This window comes from Paralichthys olivaceus, chromosome 15 (genome assembly GCF_024713975.1).
Source record: "Paralichthys olivaceus isolate ysfri-2021 chromosome 15, ASM2471397v2, whole genome shotgun sequence".
NCBI classification, from domain to species: domain Eukaryota; kingdom Metazoa; phylum Chordata; class Actinopteri; order Pleuronectiformes; family Paralichthyidae; genus Paralichthys; species Paralichthys olivaceus.
This window is the reverse complement of record NC_091107.1, coordinates 12,280,438-12,304,730: the sequence shown is the minus strand read 5'-3', so window position 1 is coordinate 12,304,730 and position 24,293 is coordinate 12,280,438. Positions and strand designations below refer to the sequence as shown.

The following is a 24,293-nucleotide window of genomic DNA, read 5'->3' as shown; positions in this document are numbered from 1 at the left end:
TGCAGGCCTGTTGCCACAAGATACAAGGAATAAAAACTATTTCTCTCACTTTTATCAGTGAGTAAGTTTTGTTTTTGGGCTTTCTTGATACTCATCTTGATTCCAAAGACAAGGTTTGTCCTTGTGGAAGATGAGCAGTGCTAGATAAACCATCTGTGGAAATTGACTTTCCCTTATCACACATTAAAAAATAACAACTACCATAAAGAGCTCTACTTACAGTGACAAGCGGCCGTGATCGTATAGAGGTTAGTACTCTGCGTTGTGGCCGCAGCAACCCCGGTTCGAATCCGGGTCACGGCACAAGTACACATATGTGTACATTTTATATTTTGGTGCTTAGTGTACGCAGGGCTCTCCTTCAATCTACAGACCTTTACACTTAACAGATCCAGCATATTCTTCTGAATCAAATCCTTTATTGAACTTGACGGGTCAGTCGACCAGCGTTCTCTTCCCTTTTTCAGAAAAATACAGGAGAACATACATTTCCATGCTTTTCTGTGTGGCGCTATCTGTTCCTACCATTTCATGAAAACAAGGGCTAGTGGCGCAATGGATAACGCGTCTGACTACGGATCAGAAGATTCTAGGTTCGACTCCTGGCTAGCTCGGAACAAACTTTAATTTGTCACTTGTCTCAATCTCTCTGCTCACTCACTTCTAAATGTGCTGATTATTTGAATCAAGTATCCAAATGATAGCCTACAGGCCTGTTGCCACAAGATACAAGGAATAAAAACTATTTCTCTCACTTTTATCAGTGAGTAAGTTTTGTTTTTGGGCTTTCTTGATACTCATCTTGATTCCAAAGACAAGGTTTGTCCTTGTGGAAGATGAGCAGTGCTAGATAAACCATCTGTGGAAATTGACTTTCCCTTATCACACATTAAAAAATAACAACTACCATAAAGAGCTCTACTTACAGTGACAAGCGGCCGTGATCGTATAGAGGTTAGTACTCTGCGTTGTGACCGCAGCAACCCCGGTTCGAATCCGGGTCACGGCACAAGTACACATATGTGTACATTTTATATTTTGGTGCTTAGTGTACGCAGGGCTCTCCTTCAATCTACAGACCTTTACACTTAACAGATCCAGCATATTCTTCTGAATCAAATCCTTTATTGAACTTGACGGGTCAGTCGACCAGCGTTCTCTTCCCTTTTTCAGAAAAATACAGGAGAACATACATTTCCATGCTTTTCTGTGTGGCGCTATCTGTTCCTACCATTTCATGAAAACAAGGGCTAGTGGCGCAATGGATAACGCGTCTGACTACGGATCAGAAGATTCTAGGTTCGACTCCTGGCTAGCTCGGAACAAACTTTAATTTGTCACTTGTCTCAATCTCTCTGCTCACTCACTTCTAAATGTGCTGATTATTTGAATCAAGTATCCAAATGATAGCCTACAGGCCTGTTGCCACAAGATACAAGGAATAAAAACTATTTCTCTCACTTTTATCAGTGAGTAAGTTTTGTTTTTGGGCTTTCTTGATACTCATCTTGATTCCAAAGACAAGGTTTGTCCTTGTGGAAGATGAGCAGTGCTAGATAAACCATCTGTGGAAATTGACTTTCCCTTATCACACATTAAAAAAGAACTCAAATGGGCAAAATAATAGAATTCAAAGTTGCAAGTATACAACTACCAGAAAGAGCTCTACCTACAGTGACAAGCGGCCGTGATCGTATAGAGGTTAGTACTTTGCGTTGTGGCCGCAGCAACCCCGGTTCGAATCCGGGTCACGGCACAAGTACACATATGTGTACATTTTATATTTTGGTGCTTAGTGTACGCAGGGCTCTCCTTCAATCTACAGACCTTTACACTTAACAGATCCAGCATAATCTTCTGAATGAAATACTTAATTGAACTTGACAGGTCAGTCGACCAGCGTTCTCTTCCCTTTTTCAGAAAATATACAGGAAAACATAAATTTCCATGCTTTTCTGTGTCGGCCTATCTGTTTCCAACATTTCATGAAAACAAGGGCTAGTGGCGCAATGGATAACGCGTCTGACTACGGATCAGAAGATTCTAGGTTCGACTCCTGGCTAGCTCGGCACAAACTTTAATTTGTCACTTGTCTCAATCTCTCTGCTCACTCACTTCTAAATGTACTGATTATTTGAATCAAGTATCCAAATGATAGCCTACAGGCCTGTTGCCACAAGATACAAGGAATAAAAACTATTTCTCTCACTTTTATCAGTGAGTAAGTTTTGTTTTTGGGCTTTCTTGATACTCATCTTGATTCCAAAGACAAGGTTTGTCCTTGTGGAAGATGAGCAGTGCTAGATAAACCATCTGTGGAAATTGACTTTCCCTTATCACACATTAAAAAATAACAACTACCATAAAGAGCTCTACTTACAGTGACAAGCGGCCGTGATCGTATAGAGGTTAGTACTCTGCGTTGTGGCCGCAGCAACCCCGGTTCGAATCCGGGTCACGGCACAAGTACACATATGTGTACATTTTATATTTTGGTGCTTAGTGTACGCAGGGCTCTCCTTCAATCTACAGACCTTTACACTTAACAGATCCAGCATATTCTTCTGAATCAAATCCTTTATTGAACTTGACGGGTCAGTCGACCAGCGTTCTCTTCCCTTTTTCAGAAAAATACAGGAGAACATACATTTCCATGCTTTTCTGTGTGGCGCTATCTGTTCCTACCATTTCATGAAAACAAGGGCTAGTGGCGCAATGGATAACGCGTCTGACTACGGATCAGAAGATTCTAGGTTCGACTCCTGGCTAGCTCGGAACAAACTTTAATTTGTCACTTGTCTCAATCTCTCTGCTCACTCACTTCTAAATGTGCTGATTATTTGAATCAAGTATCCAAATGATAGCCTACAGGCCTGTTGCCACAAGATACAAGGAATAAAAACTATTTCTCTCACTTTTATCAGTGAGTAAGTTTTGTTTTTGGGCTTTCTTGATACTCATCTTGATTCCAAAGACAAGGTTTGTCCTTGTGGAAGATGAGCAGTGCTAGATAAACCATCTGTGGAAATTGACTTTCCCTTATCACACATTAAAAAAGAACTCAAATGGGCAAAATAATAGAATTCAAATTTGCAAGTATACAACTACCAGAAAGAGCTCTACCTACAGTGACAAGCGGCCGTGATCGTATAGAGGTTAGTACTCTGCGTTGTGGCCGCAGCAACCCCGGTTCGAATCCGGGTCACGGCACAAGTACACATATGTGTACATTTTATATTTTGGTGCTTAGTGTACGCAGGGCTCTCCTTCAATCTACAGACCTTTACACTTAACAGATCCAGCATATTCTTCTGAATGAAATACTTAATTGAACTTGACAGGTCAGTCGACCAGCGTTCTCTTCCCTTTTTCAGAAAATATACAGGAAAACATAAATTTCCATGCTTTTCTGTGTCGGCCTATCTGTTTCCAACATTTCATGAAAACAAGGGCTAGTGGCGCAATGGATAACGCGTCTGACTACGGATCAGAAGATTCTAGGTTCGACTCCTGGCTAGCTCGGCACAAACTTTAATTTGTCACTTGTCTCAATCTCTCTGCTCACTCACTTCTAAATGTACTGATTATTTGAATCAAGTATCCAAATGATAGCCTACAGGCCTGTTGCCACAAGATACAAGGAATAAAAACTATTTCTCTCACTTTTATCAGTGAGTAAGTTTTGTTTTTGGGCTTTCTTGATACTCATCTTGATTCCAAAGACAAGGTTTGTCCTTGTGGAAGATGAGCAGTGCTAGATAAACCATCTGTGGAAATTGACTTTCCCTTATCACACATTAAAAAAGAACTCAAATGGGCAAAATAATAGAATTCAAATTTGCAAGTATACAACTACCAGAAAGAGCTCTACCTACAGTGACAAGCGGCCGTGATCGTATAGAGGTTAGTACTCTGCGTTGTGGCCGCAGCAACCCCGGTTCGAATCCGGGTCACGGCACAAGTACACATATGTGTACATTTTATATTTTGGTGCTTAGTGTACGCAGGGCTCTCCTTCAATCTACAGACCTTTACACTTAACAGATCCAGCATATTCTTCTGAATCAAATCCTTTATTGAACTTGACGGGTCAGTCGACCAGCGTTCTCTTCCCTTTTTCAGAAAAATACAGGAGAACATACGTTTCCATGCTTTTCTGTGTGGTGCTATCTGTTCCTAACATTTCATGAAAACAAGGGCTAGTGGCGCAATGGATAACGCGTCTGACTACGGATCAGAAGATTCTAGGTTCGACTCCTGGCTAGCTCGGCACAAACTTTAATTTGTCACTTGTCTCAATCTCTCTGCTCACTCACTTCTAAATGTACTGATTATTTGAATCAAGTATCCAAATGATAGCCTACAGGCCTGTTGCCACAAGATACAAGGAATAAAAACTATTTCTCTCACTTTTATCAGTGAGTAAGTTTTGTTTTTGGGCTTTCTTGATACTCATCTTGATTCCAAAGACAAGGTTTGTCCTTGTGGAAGATGAGCAGTGCTAGATAAACCATCTGTGGAAATTGACTTTCCCTTATCACACATTAAAAAAGAACTCAAATGGGCAAAATAATAGAATTCAAATTTGCAAGTATACAACTACCAGAAAGAGCTCTACCTACAGTGACAAGCGGCCGTGATCGTATAGAGGTTAGTACTCTGCGTTGTGGCCGCAGCAACCCCGGTTCGAATCCGGGTCACGGCACAAGTACACATATGTGTACATTTTATATTTTGGTGCTTAGTGTACGCAGGGCTCTCCTTCAATCTACAGACCTTTACACTTAACAGATCCAGCATATTCTTCTGAATCAAATCCTTTATTGAACTTGACGGGTCAGTCGACCAGCGTTCTCTTCCCTTTTTCAGAAAAATACAGGAGAACATACGTTTCCATGCTTTTCTGTGTGGTGCTATCTGTTCCTAACATTTCATGAAAACAAGGGCTAGTGGCGCAATGGATAACGCGTCTGACTACGGATCAGAAGATTCTAGGTTCGACTCCTGGCTAGCTCGGCACAAACTTTAATTTGTCACTTGTCTCAATCTCTGTGCTCACTCACTTCTAAATGTGCTGATTATTTGAATCAAGTATCCAAATGATAGCCTACAGGCCTGTTGCCACAAGATACAAGGAATAAAAACTATTTCTCTCACTTTTATCAGTGAGTAAGTTTTGTTTTTGGGCTTTCTTGATACTCATCTTGATTCCAAAGACAAGGTTTGTCCTTGTGGAAGATGAGCAGTGCTAGATAAACCATCTGTGGAAATTGACTTTCCCTTATCACACATTAAAAAAGAACTCAAATGGGCAAAATAATAGAATTCAAATTTGCAAGTATACAACTACCAGAAAGAGCTCTACCTACAGTGACAAGCGGCCGTGATCGTATAGAGGTTAGTACTCTGCGTTGTGGCCGCAGCAACCCCGGTTCGAATCCGGGTCGCGGCACAAGTACACATATGTGTACATTTTATATTTTGGTGCTTAGTGTACGCAGGGCTCTCCTTCAATCTACAGACCTTTACACTTAACAGATCCAGCATATTCTTCTGAATCAAATCCTTTATTGAACTTGACGGGTCAGTCGACCAGCGTTCTCTTCCCTTTTTCAGAAAAATACAGGAGAACATACGTTTCCATGCTTTTCTGTGTGGTGCTATCTGTTCCTAACATTTCATGAAAACAAGGGCTAGTGGCGCAATGGATAACGCGTCTGACTACGGATCAGAAGATTCTAGGTTCGACTCCTGGCTAGCTCGGCACAAACTTTAATTTGTCACTTGTCTCAATCTCTCTGCTCACTCACTTCTAAATGTACTGATTATTTGAATCAAGTATCCAAATGATAGCCTACAGGCCTGTTGCCACAAGATACAAGGAATAAAAACTATTTCTCTCACTTTTATCAGTGAGTAAGTTTTGTTTTTGGGCTTTCTTGATACTCATCTTGATTCCAAAGACAAGGTTTGTCCTTGTGGAAGATGAGCAGTGCTAGATAAACCATCTGTGGAAATTGACTTTCCCTTATCACACATTAAAAAAGAACTCAAATGGGCAAAATAATAGAATTCAAATTTGCAAGTATACAACTACCAGAAAGAGCTCTACCTACAGTGACAAGCGGCCGTGATCGTATAGAGGTTAGTACTCTGCGTTGTGGCCGCAGCAACCCCGGTTCGAATCCGGGTCACGGCACAAGTACACATATGTGTACATTTTATATTTTGGTGCTTAGTGTACGCAGGGCTCTCCTTCAATCTACAGACCTTTACACTTAACAGATCCAGCATATTCTTCTGAATCAAATCCTTTATTGAACTTGACGGGTCAGTCGACCAGCGTTCTCTTCCCTTTTTCAGAAAAATACAGGAGAACATACGTTTCCATGCTTTTCTGTGTGGTGCTATCTGTTCCTAACATTTCATGATAACAAGGGCTAGTGGCGCAATGGATAACGCGTCTGACTACGGATCAGAAGATTCTAGGTTCGACTCCTGGCTAGCTCGGCACAAACTTTAATTTGTCACTTGTCTCAATCTCTGTGCTCACTCACTTCTAAATGTGCTGATTATTTGAATCAAGTATCCAAATGATAGCCTACAGGCCTGTTGCCACAAGATACAAGGAATAAAAACTATTTCTCTCACTTTTATCAGTGAGTAAGTTTTGTTTTTGGGCTTTCTTGATACTCATCTTGATTCCAAAGACAAGGTTTGTCCTTGTGGAAGATGAGCAGTGCTAGATAAACCATCTGTGGAAATTGACTTTCCCTTATCACACATTAAAAAAGAACTCAAATGGGCAAAATAATAGAATTCAAATTTGCAAGTATACAACTACCAGAAAGAGCTCTACCTACAGTGACAAGCGGCCGTGATCGTATAGAGGTTAGTACTCTGCGTTGTGGCCGCAGCAACCCCGGTTCGAATCCGGGTCGCGGCACAAGTACACATACGTGTACATTTTATATTTTGGTGCTTAGTGTACGCAGGGCTCTCCTTCAATCTACAGACCTTTACACTTAACAGATCCAGCATATTCTTCTGAATCAAATCCTTTATTGAACTTGACGGGTCAGTCGACCAGCGTTCTCTTCCCTTTTTCAGAAAAATACAGGAGAACATACGTTTCCATGCTTTTCTGTGTGGTGCTATCTGTTCCTAACATTTCATGAAAACAAGGGCTAGTGGCGCAATGGATAACGCGTCTGACTACGGATCAGAAGATTCTAGGTTCGACTCCTGGCTAGCTCGGCACAAACTTTAATTTGTCACTTGTCTCAATCTCTGTGCTCACTCACTTCTAAATGTGCTGATTATTTGAATCAAGTATCCAAATGATAGCCTACAGGCCTGTTGCCACAAGATACAAGGAATAAAAACTATTTCTCTCACTTTTATCAGTGAGTAAGTTTTGTTTTTGGGCTTTCTTGATACTCATCTTGATTCCAAAGACAAGGTTTGTCCTTGTGGAAGATGAGCAGTGCTAGATAAACCATCTGTGGAAATTGACTTTCCCTTATCACACATTAAAAAAGAACTCAAATGGGCAAAATAATAGAATTCAAATTTGCAAGTATACAACTACCAGAAAGAGCTCTACCTACAGTGACAAGCGGCCGTGATCGTATAGAGGTTAGTACTCTGCGTTGTGGCCGCAGCAACCCCGGTTCGAATCCGGGTCGCGGCACAAGTACACATATGTGTACATTTTATATTTTGGTGCTTAGTGTACGCAGGGCTCTCCTTCAATCTACAGACCTTTACACTTAACAGATCCAGCATATTCTTCTGAATCAAATCCTTTATTGAACTTGACGGGTCAGTCGACCAGCGTTCTCTTCCCTTTTTCAGAAAAATACAGGAGAACATACGTTTCCATGCTTTTCTGTGTGGTGCTATCTGTTCCTAACATTTCATGAAAACAAGGGCTAGTGGCGCAATGGATAACGCGTCTGACTACGGATCAGAAGATTCTAGGTTCGACTCCTGGCTAGCTCGGCACAAACTTTAATTTGTCACTTGTCTCAATCTCTCTGCTCACTCACTTCTAAATGTACTGATTATTTGAATCAAGTATCCAAATGATAGCCTACAGGCCTGTTGCCACAAGATACAAGGAATAAAAACTATTTCTCTCACTTTTATCAGTGAGTAAGTTTTGTTTTTGGGCTTTCTTGATACTCATCTTGATTCCAAAGACAAGGTTTGTCCTTGTGGAAGATGAGCAGTGCTAGATAAACCATCTGTGGAAATTGACTTTCCCTTATCACACATTAAAAAAGAACTCAAATGGGCAAAATAATAGAATTCAAATTTGCAAGTATACAACTACCAGAAAGAGCTCTACCTACAGTGACAAGCGGCCGTGATCGTATAGAGGTTAGTACTCTGCGTTGTGGCCGCAGCAACCCCGGTTCGAATCCGGGTCACGGCACAAGTACACATATGTGTACATTTTATATTTTGGTGCTTAGTGTACGCAGGGCTCTCCTTCAATCTACAGACCTTTACACTTAACAGATCCAGCATATTCTTCTGAATCAAATCCTTTATTGAACTTGACGGGTCAGTCGACCAGCGTTCTCTTCCCTTTTTCAGAAAAATACAGGAGAACATACGTTTCCATGCTTTTCTGTGTGGTGCTATCTGTTCCTAACATTTCATGATAACAAGGGCTAGTGGCGCAATGGATAACGCGTCTGACTACGGATCAGAAGATTCTAGGTTCGACTCCTGGCTAGCTCGGCACAAACTTTAATTTGTCACTTGTCTCAATCTCTGTGCTCACTCACTTCTAAATGTGCTGATTATTTGAATCAAGTATCCAAATGATAGCCTACAGGCCTGTTGCCACAAGATACAAGGAATAAAAACTATTTCTCTCACTTTTATCAGTGAGTAAGTTTTGTTTTTGGGCTTTCTTGATACTCATCTTGATTCCAAAGACAAGGTTTGTCCTTGTGGAAGATGAGCAGTGCTAGATAAACCATCTGTGGAAATTGACTTTCCCTTATCACACATTAAAAAAGAACTCAAATGGGCAAAATAATAGAATTCAAATTTGCAAGTATACAACTACCAGAAAGAGCTCTACCTACAGTGACAAGCGGCCGTGATCGTATAGAGGTTAGTACTCTGCGTTGTGGCCGCAGCAACCCCGGTTCGAATCCGGGTCGCGGCACAAGTACACATATGTGTACATTTTATATTTTGGTGCTTAGTGTACGCAGGGCTCTCCTTCAATCTACAGACCTTTACACTTAACAGATCCAGCATATTCTTCTGAATCAAATCCTTTATTGAACTTGACGGGTCAGTCGACCAGCGTTCTCTTCCCTTTTTCAGAAAAATACAGGAGAACATACGTTTCCATGCTTTTCTGTGTGGTGCTATCTGTTCCTAACATTTCATGAAAACAAGGGCTAGTGGCGCAATGGATAACGCGTCTGACTACGGATCAGAAGATTCTAGGTTCGACTCCTGGCTAGCTCGGCACAAACTTTAATTTGTCACTTGTCTCAATCTCTGTGCTCACTCACTTCTAAATGTGCTGATTATTTGAATCAAGTATCCAAATGATAGCCTACAGGCCTGTTGCCACAAGATACAAGGAATAAAAACTATTTCTCTCACTTTTATCAGTGAGTAAGTTTTGTTTTTGGGCTTTCTTGATACTCATCTTGATTCCAAAGACAAGGTTTGTCCTTGTGGAAGATGAGCAGTGCTAGATAAACCATCTGTGGAAATTGACTTTCCCTTATCACACATTAAAAAAGAACTCAAATGGGCAAAATAATAGAATTCAAATTTGCAAGTATACAACTACCAGAAAGAGCTCTACCTACAGTGACAAGCGGCCGTGATCGTATAGAGGTTAGTACTCTGCGTTGTGGCCGCAGCAACCCCGGTTCGAATCCGGGTCGCGGCACAAGTACACATATGTGTACATTTTATATTTTGGTGCTTAGTGTACGCAGGGCTCTCCTTCAATCTACAGACCTTTACACTTAACAGATCCAGCATATTCTTCTGAATCAAATCCTTTATTGAACTTGACGGGTCAGTCGACCAGCGTTCTCTTCCCTTTTTCAGAAAAATACAGGAGAACATACGTTTCCATGCTTTTCTGTGTGGTGCTATCTGTTCCTAACATTTCATGAAAACAAGGGCTAGTGGCGCAATGGATAACGCGTCTGACTACGGATCAGAAGATTCTAGGTTCGACTCCTAGCTAGCTCGGCACAAACTTTAATTTGTCACTTGTCTCAATCTCTCTGCTCACTCACTTCTAAATGTACTGATTATTTGAATCAAGTATCCAAATGATAGCCTACAGGCCTGTTGCCACAAGATACAAGGAATAAAAACTATTTCTCTCACTTTTATCAGTGAGTAAGTTTTGTTTTTGGGCTTTCTTGATACTCATCTTGATTCCAAAGACAAGGTTTGTCCTTGTGGAAGATGAGCAGTGCTAGATAAACCATCTGTGGAAATTGACTTTCCCTTATCACACATTAAAAAAGAACTCAAATGGGCAAAATAATAGAATTCAAATTTGCAAGTATACAACTACCAGAAAGAGCTCTACCTACAGTGACAAGCGGCCGTGATCGTATAGAGGTTAGTACTCTGCGTTGTGGCCGCAGCAACCCCGGTTCGAATCCGGGTCACGGCACAAGTACACATATGTGTACATTTTATATTTTGGTGCTTAGTGTACGCAGGGCTCTCCTTCAATCTACAGACCTTTACACTTAACAGATCCAGCATATTCTTCTGAATCAAATCCTTTATTGAACTTGACGGGTCAGTCGACCAGCGTTCTCTTCCCTTTTTCAGAAAAATACAGGAGAACATACGTTTCCATGCTTTTCTGTGTGGTGCTATCTGTTCCTAACATTTCATGATAACAAGGGCTAGTGGCGCAATGGATAACGCGTCTGACTACGGATCAGAAGATTCTAGGTTCGACTCCTGGCTAGCTCGGCACAAACTTTAATTTGTCACTTGTCTCAATCTCTGTGCTCACTCACTTCTAAATGTGCTGATTATTTGAATCAAGTATCCAAATGATAGCCTACAGGCCTGTTGCCACAAGATACAAGGAATAAAAACTATTTCTCTCACTTTTATCAGTGAGTAAGTTTTGTTTTTGGGCTTTCTTGATACTCATCTTGATTCCAAAGACAAGGTTTGTCCTTGTGGAAGATGAGCAGTGCTAGATAAACCATCTGTGGAAATTGACTTTCCCTTATCACACATTAAAAAAGAACTCAAATGGGCAAAATAATAGAATTCAAATTTGCAAGTATACAACTACCAGAAAGAGCTCTACCTACAGTGACAAGCGGCCGTGATCGTATAGAGGTTAGTACTCTGCGTTGTGGCCGCAGCAACCCCGGTTCGAATCCGGGTCGCGGCACAAGTACACATACGTGTACATTTTATATTTTGGTGCTTAGTGTACGCAGGGCTCTCCTTCAATCTACAGACCTTTACACTTAACAGATCCAGCATATTCTTCTGAATCAAATCCTTTATTGAACTTGACGGGTCAGTCGACCAGCGTTCTCTTCCCTTTTTCAGAAAAATACAGGAGAACATACGTTTCCATGCTTTTCTGTGTGGTGCTATCTGTTCCTAACATTTCATGAAAACAAGGGCTAGTGGCGCAATGGATAACGCGTCTGACTACGGATCAGAAGATTCTAGGTTCGACTCCTGGCTAGCTCGGCACAAACTTTAATTTGTCACTTGTCTCAATCTCTCTGCTCACTCACTTCTAAATGTACTGATTATTTGAATCAAGTATCCAAATGATAGCCTACAGGCCTGTTGCCACAAGATACAAGGAATAAAAACTATTTCTCTCACTTTTATCAGTGAGTAAGTTTTGTTTTTGGGCTTTCTTGATACTCATCTTGATTCCAAAGACAAGGTTTGTCCTTGTGGAAGATGAGCAGTGCTAGATAAACCATCTGTGGAAATTGACTTTCCCTTATCACACATTAAAAAAGAACTCAAATGGGCAAAATAATAGAATTCAAATTTGCAAGTATACAACTACCAGAAAGAGCTCTACCTACAGTGACAAGCGGCCGTGATCGTATAGAGGTTAGTACTCTGCGTTGTGGCCGCAGCAACCCCGGTTCGAATCCGGGTCACGGCACAAGTACACATATGTGTACATTTTATATTTTGGTGCTTAGTGTACGCAGGGCTCTCCTTCAATCTACAGACCTTTACACTTAACAGATCCAGCATATTCTTCTGAATCAAATCCTTTATTGAACTTGACGGGTCAGTCGACCAGCATTCTCTTCCCTTTTTCAGAAAAATACAGGAGAACATACGTTTCCATGCTTTTCTGTGTGGTGCTATCTGTTCCTAACATTTCATGAAAACAAGGGCTAGTGGCGCAATGGATAACGCGTCTGACTACGGATCAGAAGATTCTAGGTTCGACTCCTGGCTAGCTCGGCACAAACTTTAATTTGTCACTTGTCTCAATCTCTCTGCTCACTCACTTCTAAATGTACTGATTATTTGAATCAAGTATCCAAATGATAGCCTACAGGCCTGTTGCCACAAGATACAAGGAATAAAAACTATTTCTCTCACTTTTATCAGTGAGTAAGTTTTGTTTTTGGGCTTTCTTGATACTCATCTTGATTCCAAAGACAAGGTTTGTCCTTGTGGAAGATGAGCAGTGCTAGATAAACCATCTGTGGAAATTGACTTTCCCTTATCACACATTAAAAAAGAACTCAAATGGGCAAAATAATAGAATTCAAATTTGCAAGTATACAACTACCAGAAAGAGCTCTACCTACAGTGACAAGCGGCCGTGATCGTATAGAGGTTAGTACTCTGCGTTGTGGCCGCAGCAACCCCGGTTCGAATCCGGGTCACGGCACAAGTACACATATGTGTACATTTTATATTTTGGTGCTTAGTGTACGCAGGGCTCTCCTTCAATCTACAGACCTTTACACTTAACAGATCCAGCATATTCTTCTGAATCAAATCCTTTATTGAACTTGACGGGTCAGTCGACCAGCGTTCTCTTCCCTTTTTCAGAAAAATACAGGAGAACATACGTTTCCATGCTTTTCTGTGTGGTGCTATCTGTTCCTAACATTTCATGAAAACAAGGGCTAGTGGCGCAATGGATAACGCGTCTGACTACGGATCAGAAGATTCTAGGTTCGACTCCTGGCTAGCTCGGCACAAACTTTAATTTGTCACTTGTCTCAATCTCTCTGCTCACTCACTTCTAAATGTACTGATTATTTGAATCAAGTATCCAAATGATAGCCTACAGGCCTGTTGCCACAAGATACAAGGAATAAAAACTATTTCTCTCACTTTTATCAGTGAGTAAGTTTTGTTTTTGGGCTTTCTTGATACTCATCTTGATTCCAAAGACAAGGTTTGTCCTTGTGGAAGATGAGCAGTGCTAGATAAACCATCTGTGGAAATTGACTTTCCCTTATCACACATTAAAAAAGAACTCAAATGGGCAAAATAATAGAATTCAAATTTGCAAGTATACAACTACCAGAAAGAGCTCTACCTACAGTGACAAGCGGCCGTGATCGTATAGAGGTTAGTACTCTGCGTTGTGGCCGCAGCAACCCCGGTTCGAATCCGGGTCACGGCACAAGTACACATATGTGTACATTTTATATTTTGGTGCTTAGTGTACGCAGGGCTCTCCTTCAATCTACAGACCTTTACACTTAACAGATCCAGCATATTCTTCTGAATCAAATCCTTTATTGAACTTGACGGGTCAGTCGACCAGCGTTCTCTTCCCTTTTTCAGAAAAATACAGGAGAACATACGTTTCCATGCTTTTCTGTGTGGTGCTATCTGTTCCTAACATTTCATGAAAACAAGGGCTAGTGGCGCAATGGATAATGCGTCTGACTACGGATCAGAAGATTCTAGGTTCGACTCCTGGCTAGCTCGGCACAAACTTTAATTTGTCACTTGTCTCAATCTCTCTGCTCACTCACTTCTAAATGTACTGATTATTTGAATCAAGTATCCAAATGATAGCCTACAGGCCTGTTGCCACAAGATACAAGGAATAAAAACTATTTCTCTCACTTTTATCAGTGAGTAAGTTTTGTTTTTGGGCTTTCTTGATACTCATCTTGATTCCAAAGACAAGGTTTGTCCTTGTGGAAGATGAGCAGTGCTAGATAAACCATCTGTGGAAATTGACTTTCCCTTATCACACATTAAAAAATAACAACTACCATAAAGAGCTCTACTTACAGTGACAAGCGGCCGTGATCGTATAGAGGTTAGTACTCTGCGTTGTGGCCGCAGCAACCCCGGTTCGAATCCGGGTCACGGCACAAGTACACATATGTGTACGTTTTATATTTTGGTGCTTAGTGTACGCAGGGCTCTCCTTCAATCTACAGACCTTTACACTTAACAGATCCAGCATATTCTTCTGAATCAAATCCTTTATTGAACTTGACGGGTCAGTCGACCAGCGTTCTCTTCCCTTTTTCAGAAAAATACAGGAGAACATACATTTCCATGCTTTTCTGTGTGGCGCTATCTGTTCCTACCATTTCATGAAAACAAGGGCTAGTGGCGCAATGGATAACGCGTCTGACTACGGATCAGAAGATTCTAGGTTCGACTCCTGGCTAGCTCGGAACAAACTTTAATTTGTCACTTGTCTCAATCTCTCTGCTCACTCACTTCTAAATGTGCTGATTATTTGAATCAAGTATCCAAATGATAGCCTACAGGCCTGTTGCCACAAGATACAAGGAATAAAAACTATTTGTCTCACTTTTATCAGTGAGTAAGTTTTGTTTTTGGGCTTTCTTGATACTCATCTTGATTCCAAAGACAAGGTTTGTCCTTGTGGAAGATGAGCAGTGCTAGATAAACCATCTGTGGAAATTGACTTTCCCTTATCACACATTAAAAAAGAACTCAAATGGGCAAAATAATAGAATTCAAATTTGCAAGTATACAACTACCAGAAAGAGCTCTACCTACAGTGACAAGCGGCCGTGATCGTATAGAGGTTAGTACTCTGCGTTGTGGCCGCAGCAACCCCGGTTCGAATCCGGGTCACGGCACAAGTACACATATGTGTACATTTTATATTTTGGTGCTTAGTGTACGCAGGGCTCTCCTTCAATCTACAGACCTTTACACTTAACAGATCCAGCATATTCTTCTGAATCAAATCCTTTATTGAACTTGACGGGTCAGTCGACCAGCGTTCTCTTCCCTTTTTCAGAAAAATACAGGAGAACATACGTTTCCATGCTTTTCTGTGTGGTGCTATCTGTTCCTAACATTTCATGAAAACAAGGGCTAGTGGCGCAATGGATAACGCGTCTGACTACGGATCAGAAGATTCTAGGTTCGACTCCTGGCTAGCTCGGCACAAACTTTAATTTGTCACTTGTCTCAATCTCTGTGCTCACTCACTTCTAAATGTGCTGATTATTTGAATCAAGTATCCAAATGATAGCCTACAGGCCTGTTGCCACAAGATACAAGGAATAAAAACTATTTGTCTCACTTTTATCAGTGAGTAAGTTTTGTTTTTGGGCTTTCTTGATACTCATCTTGATTCCAAAGACAAGGTTTGTCCTTGTGGAAGATGAGCAGTGCTAGATAAACCATCTGTGGAAATTGACTTTCCCTTATCACACATTAAAAAATAACAACTACCATAAAGAGCTCTACTTACAGTGACAAGCGGCCGTGATCGTATAGAGGTTAGTACTCTGCGTTGTGGCCGCAGCAACCCCGGTTCGAATCCGGGTCACGGCACAAGTACACATATGTGTACGTTTTATATTTTGGTGCTTAGTGTACGCAGGGCTCTCCTTCAATCTACAGACCTTTACACTTAACAGATCCAGCATATTCTTCTGAATCAAATCCTTTATTGAACTTGACGGGTCAGTCGACCAGCGTTCTCTTCCCTTTTTCAGAAAAATACAGGAGAACATACATTTCCATGCTTTTCTGTGTGGCGCTATCTGTTCCTACCATTTCATGAAAACAAGGGCTAGTGGCGCAATGGATAACGCGTCTGACTACGGATCAGAAGATTCTAGGTTCGACTCCTGGCTAGCTCGGAACAAACTTTAATTTGTCACTTGTCTCAATCTCTCTGCTCACTCACTTCTAAATGTGCTGATTATTTGAATCAAGTATCCAAATGATAGCCTACAGGCCTGTTGCCACAAGATACAAGGAATAAAAACTATTTGTCTCACTTTTATCAGTGAGTAAGTTTTGTTTTTGGGCTTTCTTGATACTCATCTTGATTCCAAAGACAAGGTTTGTCCTTGTGGAAGATGAGCAGTGCTAGATAAACCATCTGTGGAAATTGACTTTCCCTTATCACACATTAAAAAAGAACTCAAATGGGCAAAATAATAGAATTCAAATTTGCAAGTATACAACTACCAGAAAGAGCTCTACCTACAGTGACAAGCGGCCGTGATCGTATAGAGGTTAGTACTCTGCGTTGTGGCCGCAGCAACCCCGGTTCGAATCCGGGTCACGGCACAAGTACACATATGTGTACATTTTATATTTTGGTGCTTAGTGTACGCAGGGCTCTCCTTCAATCTACAGACCTTTACACTTAACAGATCCAGCATATTCTTCTGAATCAAATCCTTTATTGAACTTGACGGGTCAGTCGACCAGCGTTCTCTTCCCTTTTTCAGAAAAATACAGGAGAACATACGTTTCCATGCTTTTCTGTGTGGTGCTATCTGTTCCTAACATTTCATGAAAACAAGGGCTAGTGGCGCAATGGATAACGCGTCTGACTACGGATCAGAAGATTCTAGGTTCGACTCCTGGCTAGCTCGGCACAAACTTTAATTTGTCACTTGTCTCAATCTCTGTGCTCACTCACTTCTAAATGTGCTGATTATTTGAATCAAGTATCCAAATGATAGCCTACAGGCCTGTTGCCACAAGATACAAGGAATAAAAACTATTTGTCTCACTTTTATCAGTGAGTAAGTTTTGTTTTTGGGCTTTCTTGATACTCATCTTGATTCCAAAGACAAGGTTTGTCCTTGTGGAAGATGAGCAGTGCTAGATAAACCATCTGTGGAAATTGACTTTCCCTTATCACACATTAAAAAAGAACTCAAATGGGCAAAATAATAGAATTCAAATTTGCAAGTATACAACTACCAGAAAGAGCTCTACCTACAGTGACAAGCGGCCGTGATCGTATAGAGGTTAGTACTCTGCGTTGTGGCCGCAGCAACCCCGGTTCGAATCCGGGTCACGGCACAAGTACACATATGTGTACATTTTATATTTTGGTGCTTAGTGTACGCAGGGCTCTCCTTCAATCTACAGACCTTTACACTTAACAGATCCAGCATATTCTTCTGAATCAAATCCTTTATTGAACTTGACGGGTCAGTCGACCAGCGTTCTCTTCCCTTTTTCAGAAAAATACAGGAGAACATACGTTTCCATGCTTTTCTGTGTGGTGCTATCTGTTCCTAACATTTCATGAAAACAAGGGCTAGTGGCGCAATGGATAACGCGTCTGACTACGGATCAGAAGATTCTAGGTTCGACTCCTGGCTAGCTCGGCACAAACTTTAATTTGTCACTTGTCTCAATCTCTGTGCTCACTCACTTCTAAATGTGCTGATTATTTGAATCAAGTATCCAAATGATAGCCTACAGGCCTGTTGCCACAAGATACAAGGAATAAAAACTATTTCTCTCACTTTTATCAGTGAGTAAGTTTTGTTTTTGGGCTTTCTTGATACTCATCTTGATTCCAAAGACAAGGTTTGTCCTTGTGGAAGATGAGCAGTGCTAGATAAACCATCTGTGGAAATTGACTTTCCCTTATCACACATTAAAAAAGAACTCAAATGGGCAAAATAATAGAATTCAAATTTGCAAGTATACAACTACCAGAAAGAGCTCTACCTACAGTGACAAGCGGCCGTGATCGTATAGAGGTTAGTACTCTGCGTTGTGGCCGCAGCAACCCCGGTTCGAATCCGGGTCACGGCACAAGTACACATATGTGTACATTTTATATTTTGGTGCTTAGTGTACGCAGGGCTCTCCTTCAATCTACAGACCTTTACACTTAACAGATCCAGCATATTCTTCTGAATCAAATCCTTTATTGAACTTGACGGGTCAGTCGACCAGCGTTCTCTTCCCTTTTTCAGAAAAATACAGGAGAACATACGTTTCCATGCTTTTCTGTGTGGTGCTATCTGTTCCTAACATTTCATGAAAACAAGGGCTAGTGGCGCAATGGATAACGCGTCTGACTACGGATCAGAAGATTCTAGGTTCGACTCCTGGCTAGCTCGGCACAAACTTTAATTTGTCACTTGTCTCAATCTCTCTGCTCACTCACTTCTAAATGTACTGATTATTTGAATCAAGTATCCAAATGATAGCCTACAGGCCTGTTGCCACAAGATACAAGGAATAAAAACTATTTCTCTCACTTTTATCAGTGAGTAAGTTTTGTTTTTGGGCTTTCTTGATACTCATCTTGATTCCAAAGACAAGGTTTGTCCTTGTGGAAGATGAGCAGTGCTAGATAAACCATCTGTGGAAATTGACTTTCCCTTATCACACATTAAAAAAGAACTCAAATGGGCAAAATAATAGAATTCAAATTTGCAAGTATACAACTACCAGAAAGAGCTCTACCTACAGTGACAAGCGGCCGTGATCGTATAGAGGTTAGTACTCTGCGTTGTGGCCGCAGCAACCCCGGTTCGAATCCGGGTCACGGCACAAGTACACATATGTGTACATTTTATATTTTGGTGCTTAGTGTACGCAGGGCTCTCCTTCAATCTACAGACCTTTACACTTAACAGATCCAGCATATTCTTCTGAATCAAATCCTTTATTGAACTTGACGGGTCAGTCGACCAGCATTCTCTTCCCTTTTTCAGAAAAATACAGGAGAACATACGTTTCCATGCTTTTCTGTGTGGTGCTATCTGTTCCTAACATTTCATGAAAACAAGGGCTAGTGGCGCAATGGATAACGCGTCTGACTACGGATCAGAAGATTCTAGGTTCGACTCCTGGCTAGCTCGGCACAAACTTTAATTTGTCACTTGTCTCAATCTCTCTGCTCACTCACTTCTAAATGTACTGATTATTTGAATCAAGTATCCAAATGATAGCCTACAGGCCTGTTGCCACAAGATACAAGGAATAAAAACTATTTCTCTCACTTTTATCAGTGAGTAAGTTTTGTTTTTGGGCTTTCTTGATACTCATCTTGATTCCAAAGACAAGGTTTGTCCTTGTGGAAGATGAGCAGTGCTAGATAAACCATCTGTGGAAATTGACTTTCCCTTATCACACATTAAAAAATAACAACTACCATAAAGAGCTCTACTTACAGTGACAAGCGGCCGTGATCGTATAGAGGTTAGTACTCTGCGTTGTGGCCGCAGCAACCCCGGTTCGAATCCGGGTCACGGCACAAGTACACATATGTGTACGTTTTATATTTTGGTGCTTAGTGTACGCAGGGCTCTCCTTCAATCTACAGACCTTTACACTTAACAGATCCAGCATATTCTTCTGAATCAAATCCTTTATTGAACTTGACGGGTCAGTCGACCAGCGTTCTCTTCCCTTTTTCAGAAAAATACAGGAGAACATACATTTCCATGCTTTTCTGTGTGGCGCTATCTGTTCCTACCATTTCATGAAAACAAGGGCTAGTGGCGCAATGGATAACGCGTCTGACTACGGATCAGAAGATTCTAGGTTCGACTCCTGGCTAGCTCGGAACAAACTTTAATTTGTCACTTGTCTCAATCTCTCTGCTCACTCACTTCTAAATGTGCTGATTATTTGAATCAAGTATCCAAATGATAGCCTACAGGCCTGTTGCCACAAGATACAAGGAATAAAAACTATTTGTCTCACTTTTATCAGTGAGTAAGTTTTGTTTTTGGGCTTTCTTGATACTCATCTTGATTCCAAAGACAAGGTTTGTCCTTGTGGAAGATGAGCAGTGCTAGATAAACCATCTGTGGAAATTGACTTTCCCTTATCACACATTAAAAAAGAACTCAAATGGGCAAAATAATAGAATTCAAATTTGCAAGTATACAACTACCAGAAAGAGCTCTACCTACAGTGACAAGCGGCCGTGATCGTATAGAGGTTAGTACTCTGCGTTGTGGCCGCAGCAACCCCGGTTCGAATCCGGGTCACGGCACAAGTACACATATGTGTACATTTTATATTTTGGTGCTTAGTGTACGCAGGGCTCTCCTTCAATCTACAGACCTTTACACTTAACAGATCCAGCATATTCTTCTGAATCAAATCCTTTATTGAACTTGACGGGTCAGTCGACCAGCGTTCTCTTCCCTTTTTCAGAAAAATACAGGAGAACATACGTTTCCATGCTTTTCTGTGTGGTGCTATCTGTTCCTAACATTTCATGAAAACAAGGGCTAGTGGCGCAATGGATAACGCGTCTGACTACGGATCAGAAGATTCTAGGTTCGACTCCTGGCTAGCTCGGCACAAACTTTAATTTGTCACTTGTCTCAATCTCTGTGCTCACTCACTTCTAAATGTGCTGATTATTTGAATCAAGTATCCAAATGATAGCCTACAGGCCTGTTGCCACAAGATACAAGGAATAAAAACTATTTGTCTCACTTTTATCAGTGAGTAAGTTTTGTTTTTGGGCTTTCTTGATACTCATCTTGATTCCAAAGACAAGGTTTGTCCTTGTGGAAGATGAGCAGTGCTAGATAAACCATCTGTGGAAATTGACTTTCCCTTATCACACATTAAAAAAGAACTCAAATGGGCAAAATAATAGAATTCAAATTTGCAAGTATACAACTACCAGAAAGAGCTCTACCTACAGTGACAAGCGGCCGTGATCGTATAGAGGTTAGTACTCTGCGTTGTGGCCGCAGCAACCCCGGTTCGAATCCGGGTCACGGCACAAGTACACATATGTGTACATTTTATATTTTGGTGCTTAGTGTACGCAGGGCTCTCCTTCAATCTACAGACCTTTACACTTAACAGATCCAGCATATTCTTCTGAATCAAATCCTTTATTGAACTTGACGGGTCAGTCGACCAGCGTTCTCTTCCCTTTTTCAGAAAAATACAGGAGAACATACGTTTCCATGCTTTTCTGTGTGGTGCTATCTGTTCCTAACATTTCATGAAAACAAGGGCTAGTGGCGCAATGGATAACGCGTCTGACTACGGATCAGAAGATTCTAGGTTCGACTCCTGGCTAGCTCGGCACAAACTTTAATTTGTCACTTGTCTCAATCTCTGTGCTCACTCACTTCTAAATGTGCTGATTATTTGAATCAAGTATCCAAATGATAGCCTACAGGCCTGTTGCCACAAGATACAAGGAATAAAAACTATTTCTCTCACTTTTATCAGTGAGTAAGTTTTGTTTTTGGGCTTTCTTGATACTCATCTTGATTCCAAAGACAAGGTTTGTCCTTGTGGAAGATGAGCAGTGCTAGATAAACCATCTGTGGAAATTGACTTTCCCTTATCACACATTAAAAAAGAACTCAAATGGGCAAAATAATAGAATTCAAATTTGCAAGTATACAACTACCAGAAAGAGCTCTACCTACAGTGACAAGCGGCCGTGATCGTATAGAGGTTAGTACTCTGCGTTGTGGCCGCAGCAACCCCGGTTCGAATCCGGGTCACGGCACAAGTACACATATGTGTACATTTTATATTTTGGTGCTTAGTGTACGCAGGGCTCTCCTTCAATCTACAGACCTTTACACTTAACAGATCCAGCATATTCTTCTGAATCAAATCCTTTATTGAACTTGACGGGTCAGTCGACCAGCGTTCTCTTCCCTTTTTCAGAAAAATACAGGAGAACATACGTTTCCATGCTTTTCTGTGTGGTGCTATCTGTTCCTAACATTTCATGAAAACAAGGGCTAGTGGCGCAATGGATAACGCGTCTGACTACGGATCAGAAGATTCTAGGTTCGACTCCTGGCTAGCTCGGCACAAACTTTAATTTGTCACTTGTCTCAATCTCTCTGCTCACTCACTTCTAAATGTACTGATTATTTGAATCAAGTATCCAAATGATAGCCTACAGGCCTGTTGCCACAAGATACAAGGAATAAAAACTATTTCTCTCACTTTTATCAGTGAGTAAGTTTTGTTTTTGGGCTTTCTTGATACTCATCTTGATTCCAAAGACAAGGTTTGTCCTTGTGGAAGATGATCCACAGATAAACCACAGATAAACCATCTGTGGAAATTGACTTTCCCTTATCACACATTAAAAAATAACAACTACCATAAAGAGCTCTACTTACAGTGACAAGCGGCCGTGATCGTATAGAGGTTAGTACTCTGCGTTGTGGCCGCAGCAACCCCGGTTCGAATCCGGGTCACGGCACAAGTACACATATGTGTACATTTTATATTTTGGTGCTTAGTGTACGCAGGGCTCTCCTTCAATCTACAGACCTTTACACTTAACAGATCCAGCATATTCTTCTGAATCAAATCCTTTATTGAACTTGACGGGTCAGTCGACCAGCGTTCTCTTCCCTTTTTCAGAAAAATACAGGAGAACATACATTTCCATGCTTTTCTGTGTGGCGCTATCTGTTCCTACCATTTCATGAAAACAAGGGCTAGTGGCGCAATGGATAACGCGTCTGACTACGGATCAGAAGATTCTAGGTTCGACTCCTGGCTAGCTCGGAACAAACTTTAATTTGTCACTTGTCTCAATCTCTCTGCTCACTCACTTCTAAATGTGCTGATTATTTGAATCAAGTATCCAAATGATAGCCTACAGGCCTGTTGCCACAAGATACAAGGAATAAAAACTATTTGTCTCACTTTTATCAGTGAGTAAGTTTTGTTTTTGGGCTTTCTTGATACTCATCTTGATTCCAAAGACAAGGTTTGTCCTTGTGGAAGATGAGCAGTGCTAGATAAACCATCTGTGGAAATTGACTTTCCCTTATCACACATTAAAAAAGAACTCAAATGGGCAAAATAATAGAATTCAAATTTGCAAGTATACAACTACCAGAAAGAGCTCTACCTACAGTGACAAGCGGCCGTGATCGTATAGAGGTTAGTACTCTGCGTTGTGGCCGCAGCAACCCCGGTTCGAATCCGGGTCACGGCACAAGTACACATATGTGTACATTTTATATTTTGGTGCTTAGTGTACGCAGGGCTCTCCTTCAATCTACAGACCTTTACACTTAACAGATCCAGCATATTCTTCTGAATCAAATCCTTTATTGAACTTGACGGGTCAGTCGACCAGCGTTCTCTTCCCTTTTTCAGAAAAATACAGGAGAACATACGTTTCCATGCTTTTCTGTGTGGTGCTATCTGTTCCTAACATTTCATGAAAACAAGGGCTAGTGGCGCAATGGATAACGCGTCTGACTACGGATCAGAAGATTCTAGGTTCGACTCCTGGCTAGCTCGGCACAAACTTTAATTTGTCACTTGTCTCAATCTCTCTGCTCACTCACTTCTAAATGTGCTGATTATTTGAATCAAGTATCCAAATGATAGCCTACAGGCCTGTTGCCACAAGATACAAGGAATAAAAACTATTTCTCTCACTTTTATCAGTGAGTAAGTTTTGTTTTTGGGCTTTCTTGATACTCATCTTGATTCCAAAGACAAGGTTTGTCCTTGTGGAAGATGAGCAGTGCTAGATAAACCATCTGTGGAAATTGACTTTCCCTTATCACACATTAAAAAAGAACTCAAATGGGCAAAATAATAGAATTCAAATTTGCAAGTATACAACTACCAGAAAGAGCTCTACCTACAGTGACAAGCGGCCATGATCGTATAGAGGTTAGTACTCTGCGTTGTGGCCGCAGCAACCCCGGTTCGAATCCGGGTCACGGCACAAGTACACATATGTGTACATTTTATATTTTGGTGCTTAGTGTACGCAGGGCTCTCCTTCAATCTACAGACCTTTACACTTAACAGATCCAGCATATTCTTCTGAATGAAATACTTAATTGAACTTGACAGGTCAGTCGACCAGCGTTCTCTTCCCTTTTTCAGAAAATATACAGGAAAACATACATTTCCATGCTTTTCTGTGTCGGCCTATCTGTTTCCAACATTTCATGAAAACAAGGGCTAGTGGCGCAATGGATAACGCGTCTGACTACGGATCAGAAGATTCTAGGTTCGACTCCTGGCTAGCTCGGCACAAACTT

At 41.1% G+C, this 24,293-nt stretch overlaps 1 protein-coding gene and 58 non-coding genes across 59 annotated transcripts in view; 58 read left to right on the top strand and 1 right to left on the bottom strand.

The window, feature by feature from the left end:
• The window catches only part of cfap54 (cilia and flagella associated protein 54), a 54,172-nt gene that overhangs the window by 1,508 nt on the left and 28,371 nt on the right, over positions 1–24,293 (bottom strand). The gene's annotated exons all lie outside the window — the stretch shown is intronic.
• On the top strand, positions 232–303 carry trnah-gug (transfer RNA histidin (anticodon GUG)). The gene has a single exon. It is a non-coding gene; the product is annotated as a tRNA-His (tRNA).
• trnar-acg (transfer RNA arginine (anticodon ACG)) lies at positions 542–614 on the top strand. Its single transcript has one exon. It is a non-coding gene; the product is annotated as a tRNA-Arg (tRNA).
• Positions 938–1,009, top strand: trnah-gug (transfer RNA histidin (anticodon GUG)). The gene has a single exon. It is a non-coding gene; the product is annotated as a tRNA-His (tRNA).
• Positions 1,248–1,320, top strand: trnar-acg (transfer RNA arginine (anticodon ACG)). Its single transcript has one exon. It is a non-coding gene; the product is annotated as a tRNA-Arg (tRNA).
• trnar-acg (transfer RNA arginine (anticodon ACG)) lies at positions 1,996–2,068 on the top strand. The gene has a single exon. It is a non-coding gene; the product is annotated as a tRNA-Arg (tRNA).
• On the top strand, positions 2,392–2,463 carry trnah-gug (transfer RNA histidin (anticodon GUG)). Its single transcript has one exon. It is a non-coding gene; the product is annotated as a tRNA-His (tRNA).
• trnar-acg (transfer RNA arginine (anticodon ACG)) lies at positions 2,702–2,774 on the top strand. The gene has a single exon. It is a non-coding gene; the product is annotated as a tRNA-Arg (tRNA).
• trnah-gug (transfer RNA histidin (anticodon GUG)) lies at positions 3,139–3,210 on the top strand. The gene has a single exon. It is a non-coding gene; the product is annotated as a tRNA-His (tRNA).
• trnar-acg (transfer RNA arginine (anticodon ACG)) lies at positions 3,450–3,522 on the top strand. Its single transcript has one exon. It is a non-coding gene; the product is annotated as a tRNA-Arg (tRNA).
• Positions 3,887–3,958, top strand: trnah-gug (transfer RNA histidin (anticodon GUG)). The gene has a single exon. It is a non-coding gene; the product is annotated as a tRNA-His (tRNA).
• trnar-acg (transfer RNA arginine (anticodon ACG)) lies at positions 4,197–4,269 on the top strand. Its single transcript has one exon. It is a non-coding gene; the product is annotated as a tRNA-Arg (tRNA).
• On the top strand, positions 4,634–4,705 carry trnah-gug (transfer RNA histidin (anticodon GUG)). Its single transcript has one exon. It is a non-coding gene; the product is annotated as a tRNA-His (tRNA).
• Positions 4,944–5,016, top strand: trnar-acg (transfer RNA arginine (anticodon ACG)). The gene has a single exon. It is a non-coding gene; the product is annotated as a tRNA-Arg (tRNA).
• trnar-acg (transfer RNA arginine (anticodon ACG)) lies at positions 5,691–5,763 on the top strand. Its single transcript has one exon. It is a non-coding gene; the product is annotated as a tRNA-Arg (tRNA).
• trnah-gug (transfer RNA histidin (anticodon GUG)) lies at positions 6,128–6,199 on the top strand. Its single transcript has one exon. It is a non-coding gene; the product is annotated as a tRNA-His (tRNA).
• Positions 6,438–6,510, top strand: trnar-acg (transfer RNA arginine (anticodon ACG)). Its single transcript has one exon. It is a non-coding gene; the product is annotated as a tRNA-Arg (tRNA).
• On the top strand, positions 7,185–7,257 carry trnar-acg (transfer RNA arginine (anticodon ACG)). Its single transcript has one exon. It is a non-coding gene; the product is annotated as a tRNA-Arg (tRNA).
• On the top strand, positions 7,932–8,004 carry trnar-acg (transfer RNA arginine (anticodon ACG)). Its single transcript has one exon. It is a non-coding gene; the product is annotated as a tRNA-Arg (tRNA).
• trnah-gug (transfer RNA histidin (anticodon GUG)) lies at positions 8,369–8,440 on the top strand. Its single transcript has one exon. It is a non-coding gene; the product is annotated as a tRNA-His (tRNA).
• trnar-acg (transfer RNA arginine (anticodon ACG)) lies at positions 8,679–8,751 on the top strand. Its single transcript has one exon. It is a non-coding gene; the product is annotated as a tRNA-Arg (tRNA).
• trnar-acg (transfer RNA arginine (anticodon ACG)) lies at positions 9,426–9,498 on the top strand. Its single transcript has one exon. It is a non-coding gene; the product is annotated as a tRNA-Arg (tRNA).
• trnar-acg (transfer RNA arginine (anticodon ACG)) lies at positions 10,173–10,245 on the top strand. Its single transcript has one exon. It is a non-coding gene; the product is annotated as a tRNA-Arg (tRNA).
• trnah-gug (transfer RNA histidin (anticodon GUG)) lies at positions 10,610–10,681 on the top strand. The gene has a single exon. It is a non-coding gene; the product is annotated as a tRNA-His (tRNA).
• Positions 10,920–10,992, top strand: trnar-acg (transfer RNA arginine (anticodon ACG)). The gene has a single exon. It is a non-coding gene; the product is annotated as a tRNA-Arg (tRNA).
• On the top strand, positions 11,667–11,739 carry trnar-acg (transfer RNA arginine (anticodon ACG)). The gene has a single exon. It is a non-coding gene; the product is annotated as a tRNA-Arg (tRNA).
• Positions 12,104–12,175, top strand: trnah-gug (transfer RNA histidin (anticodon GUG)). Its single transcript has one exon. It is a non-coding gene; the product is annotated as a tRNA-His (tRNA).
• Positions 12,414–12,486, top strand: trnar-acg (transfer RNA arginine (anticodon ACG)). The gene has a single exon. It is a non-coding gene; the product is annotated as a tRNA-Arg (tRNA).
• trnah-gug (transfer RNA histidin (anticodon GUG)) lies at positions 12,851–12,922 on the top strand. Its single transcript has one exon. It is a non-coding gene; the product is annotated as a tRNA-His (tRNA).
• On the top strand, positions 13,161–13,233 carry trnar-acg (transfer RNA arginine (anticodon ACG)). The gene has a single exon. It is a non-coding gene; the product is annotated as a tRNA-Arg (tRNA).
• On the top strand, positions 13,598–13,669 carry trnah-gug (transfer RNA histidin (anticodon GUG)). Its single transcript has one exon. It is a non-coding gene; the product is annotated as a tRNA-His (tRNA).
• On the top strand, positions 13,908–13,980 carry trnar-acg (transfer RNA arginine (anticodon ACG)). Its single transcript has one exon. It is a non-coding gene; the product is annotated as a tRNA-Arg (tRNA).
• trnah-gug (transfer RNA histidin (anticodon GUG)) lies at positions 14,304–14,375 on the top strand. The gene has a single exon. It is a non-coding gene; the product is annotated as a tRNA-His (tRNA).
• Positions 14,614–14,686, top strand: trnar-acg (transfer RNA arginine (anticodon ACG)). The gene has a single exon. It is a non-coding gene; the product is annotated as a tRNA-Arg (tRNA).
• Positions 15,051–15,122, top strand: trnah-gug (transfer RNA histidin (anticodon GUG)). Its single transcript has one exon. It is a non-coding gene; the product is annotated as a tRNA-His (tRNA).
• Positions 15,361–15,433, top strand: trnar-acg (transfer RNA arginine (anticodon ACG)). Its single transcript has one exon. It is a non-coding gene; the product is annotated as a tRNA-Arg (tRNA).
• Positions 15,757–15,828, top strand: trnah-gug (transfer RNA histidin (anticodon GUG)). Its single transcript has one exon. It is a non-coding gene; the product is annotated as a tRNA-His (tRNA).
• Positions 16,067–16,139, top strand: trnar-acg (transfer RNA arginine (anticodon ACG)). The gene has a single exon. It is a non-coding gene; the product is annotated as a tRNA-Arg (tRNA).
• trnah-gug (transfer RNA histidin (anticodon GUG)) lies at positions 16,504–16,575 on the top strand. Its single transcript has one exon. It is a non-coding gene; the product is annotated as a tRNA-His (tRNA).
• trnar-acg (transfer RNA arginine (anticodon ACG)) lies at positions 16,814–16,886 on the top strand. Its single transcript has one exon. It is a non-coding gene; the product is annotated as a tRNA-Arg (tRNA).
• Positions 17,251–17,322, top strand: trnah-gug (transfer RNA histidin (anticodon GUG)). Its single transcript has one exon. It is a non-coding gene; the product is annotated as a tRNA-His (tRNA).
• trnar-acg (transfer RNA arginine (anticodon ACG)) lies at positions 17,561–17,633 on the top strand. Its single transcript has one exon. It is a non-coding gene; the product is annotated as a tRNA-Arg (tRNA).
• trnah-gug (transfer RNA histidin (anticodon GUG)) lies at positions 17,998–18,069 on the top strand. Its single transcript has one exon. It is a non-coding gene; the product is annotated as a tRNA-His (tRNA).
• On the top strand, positions 18,308–18,380 carry trnar-acg (transfer RNA arginine (anticodon ACG)). The gene has a single exon. It is a non-coding gene; the product is annotated as a tRNA-Arg (tRNA).
• trnah-gug (transfer RNA histidin (anticodon GUG)) lies at positions 18,745–18,816 on the top strand. The gene has a single exon. It is a non-coding gene; the product is annotated as a tRNA-His (tRNA).
• Positions 19,055–19,127, top strand: trnar-acg (transfer RNA arginine (anticodon ACG)). Its single transcript has one exon. It is a non-coding gene; the product is annotated as a tRNA-Arg (tRNA).
• trnah-gug (transfer RNA histidin (anticodon GUG)) lies at positions 19,451–19,522 on the top strand. The gene has a single exon. It is a non-coding gene; the product is annotated as a tRNA-His (tRNA).
• trnar-acg (transfer RNA arginine (anticodon ACG)) lies at positions 19,761–19,833 on the top strand. Its single transcript has one exon. It is a non-coding gene; the product is annotated as a tRNA-Arg (tRNA).
• On the top strand, positions 20,198–20,269 carry trnah-gug (transfer RNA histidin (anticodon GUG)). Its single transcript has one exon. It is a non-coding gene; the product is annotated as a tRNA-His (tRNA).
• Positions 20,508–20,580, top strand: trnar-acg (transfer RNA arginine (anticodon ACG)). Its single transcript has one exon. It is a non-coding gene; the product is annotated as a tRNA-Arg (tRNA).
• On the top strand, positions 20,945–21,016 carry trnah-gug (transfer RNA histidin (anticodon GUG)). The gene has a single exon. It is a non-coding gene; the product is annotated as a tRNA-His (tRNA).
• trnar-acg (transfer RNA arginine (anticodon ACG)) lies at positions 21,255–21,327 on the top strand. Its single transcript has one exon. It is a non-coding gene; the product is annotated as a tRNA-Arg (tRNA).
• On the top strand, positions 21,692–21,763 carry trnah-gug (transfer RNA histidin (anticodon GUG)). Its single transcript has one exon. It is a non-coding gene; the product is annotated as a tRNA-His (tRNA).
• Positions 22,002–22,074, top strand: trnar-acg (transfer RNA arginine (anticodon ACG)). Its single transcript has one exon. It is a non-coding gene; the product is annotated as a tRNA-Arg (tRNA).
• On the top strand, positions 22,406–22,477 carry trnah-gug (transfer RNA histidin (anticodon GUG)). The gene has a single exon. It is a non-coding gene; the product is annotated as a tRNA-His (tRNA).
• Positions 22,716–22,788, top strand: trnar-acg (transfer RNA arginine (anticodon ACG)). The gene has a single exon. It is a non-coding gene; the product is annotated as a tRNA-Arg (tRNA).
• Positions 23,153–23,224, top strand: trnah-gug (transfer RNA histidin (anticodon GUG)). The gene has a single exon. It is a non-coding gene; the product is annotated as a tRNA-His (tRNA).
• On the top strand, positions 23,463–23,535 carry trnar-acg (transfer RNA arginine (anticodon ACG)). Its single transcript has one exon. It is a non-coding gene; the product is annotated as a tRNA-Arg (tRNA).
• trnar-acg (transfer RNA arginine (anticodon ACG)) lies at positions 24,211–24,283 on the top strand. Its single transcript has one exon. It is a non-coding gene; the product is annotated as a tRNA-Arg (tRNA).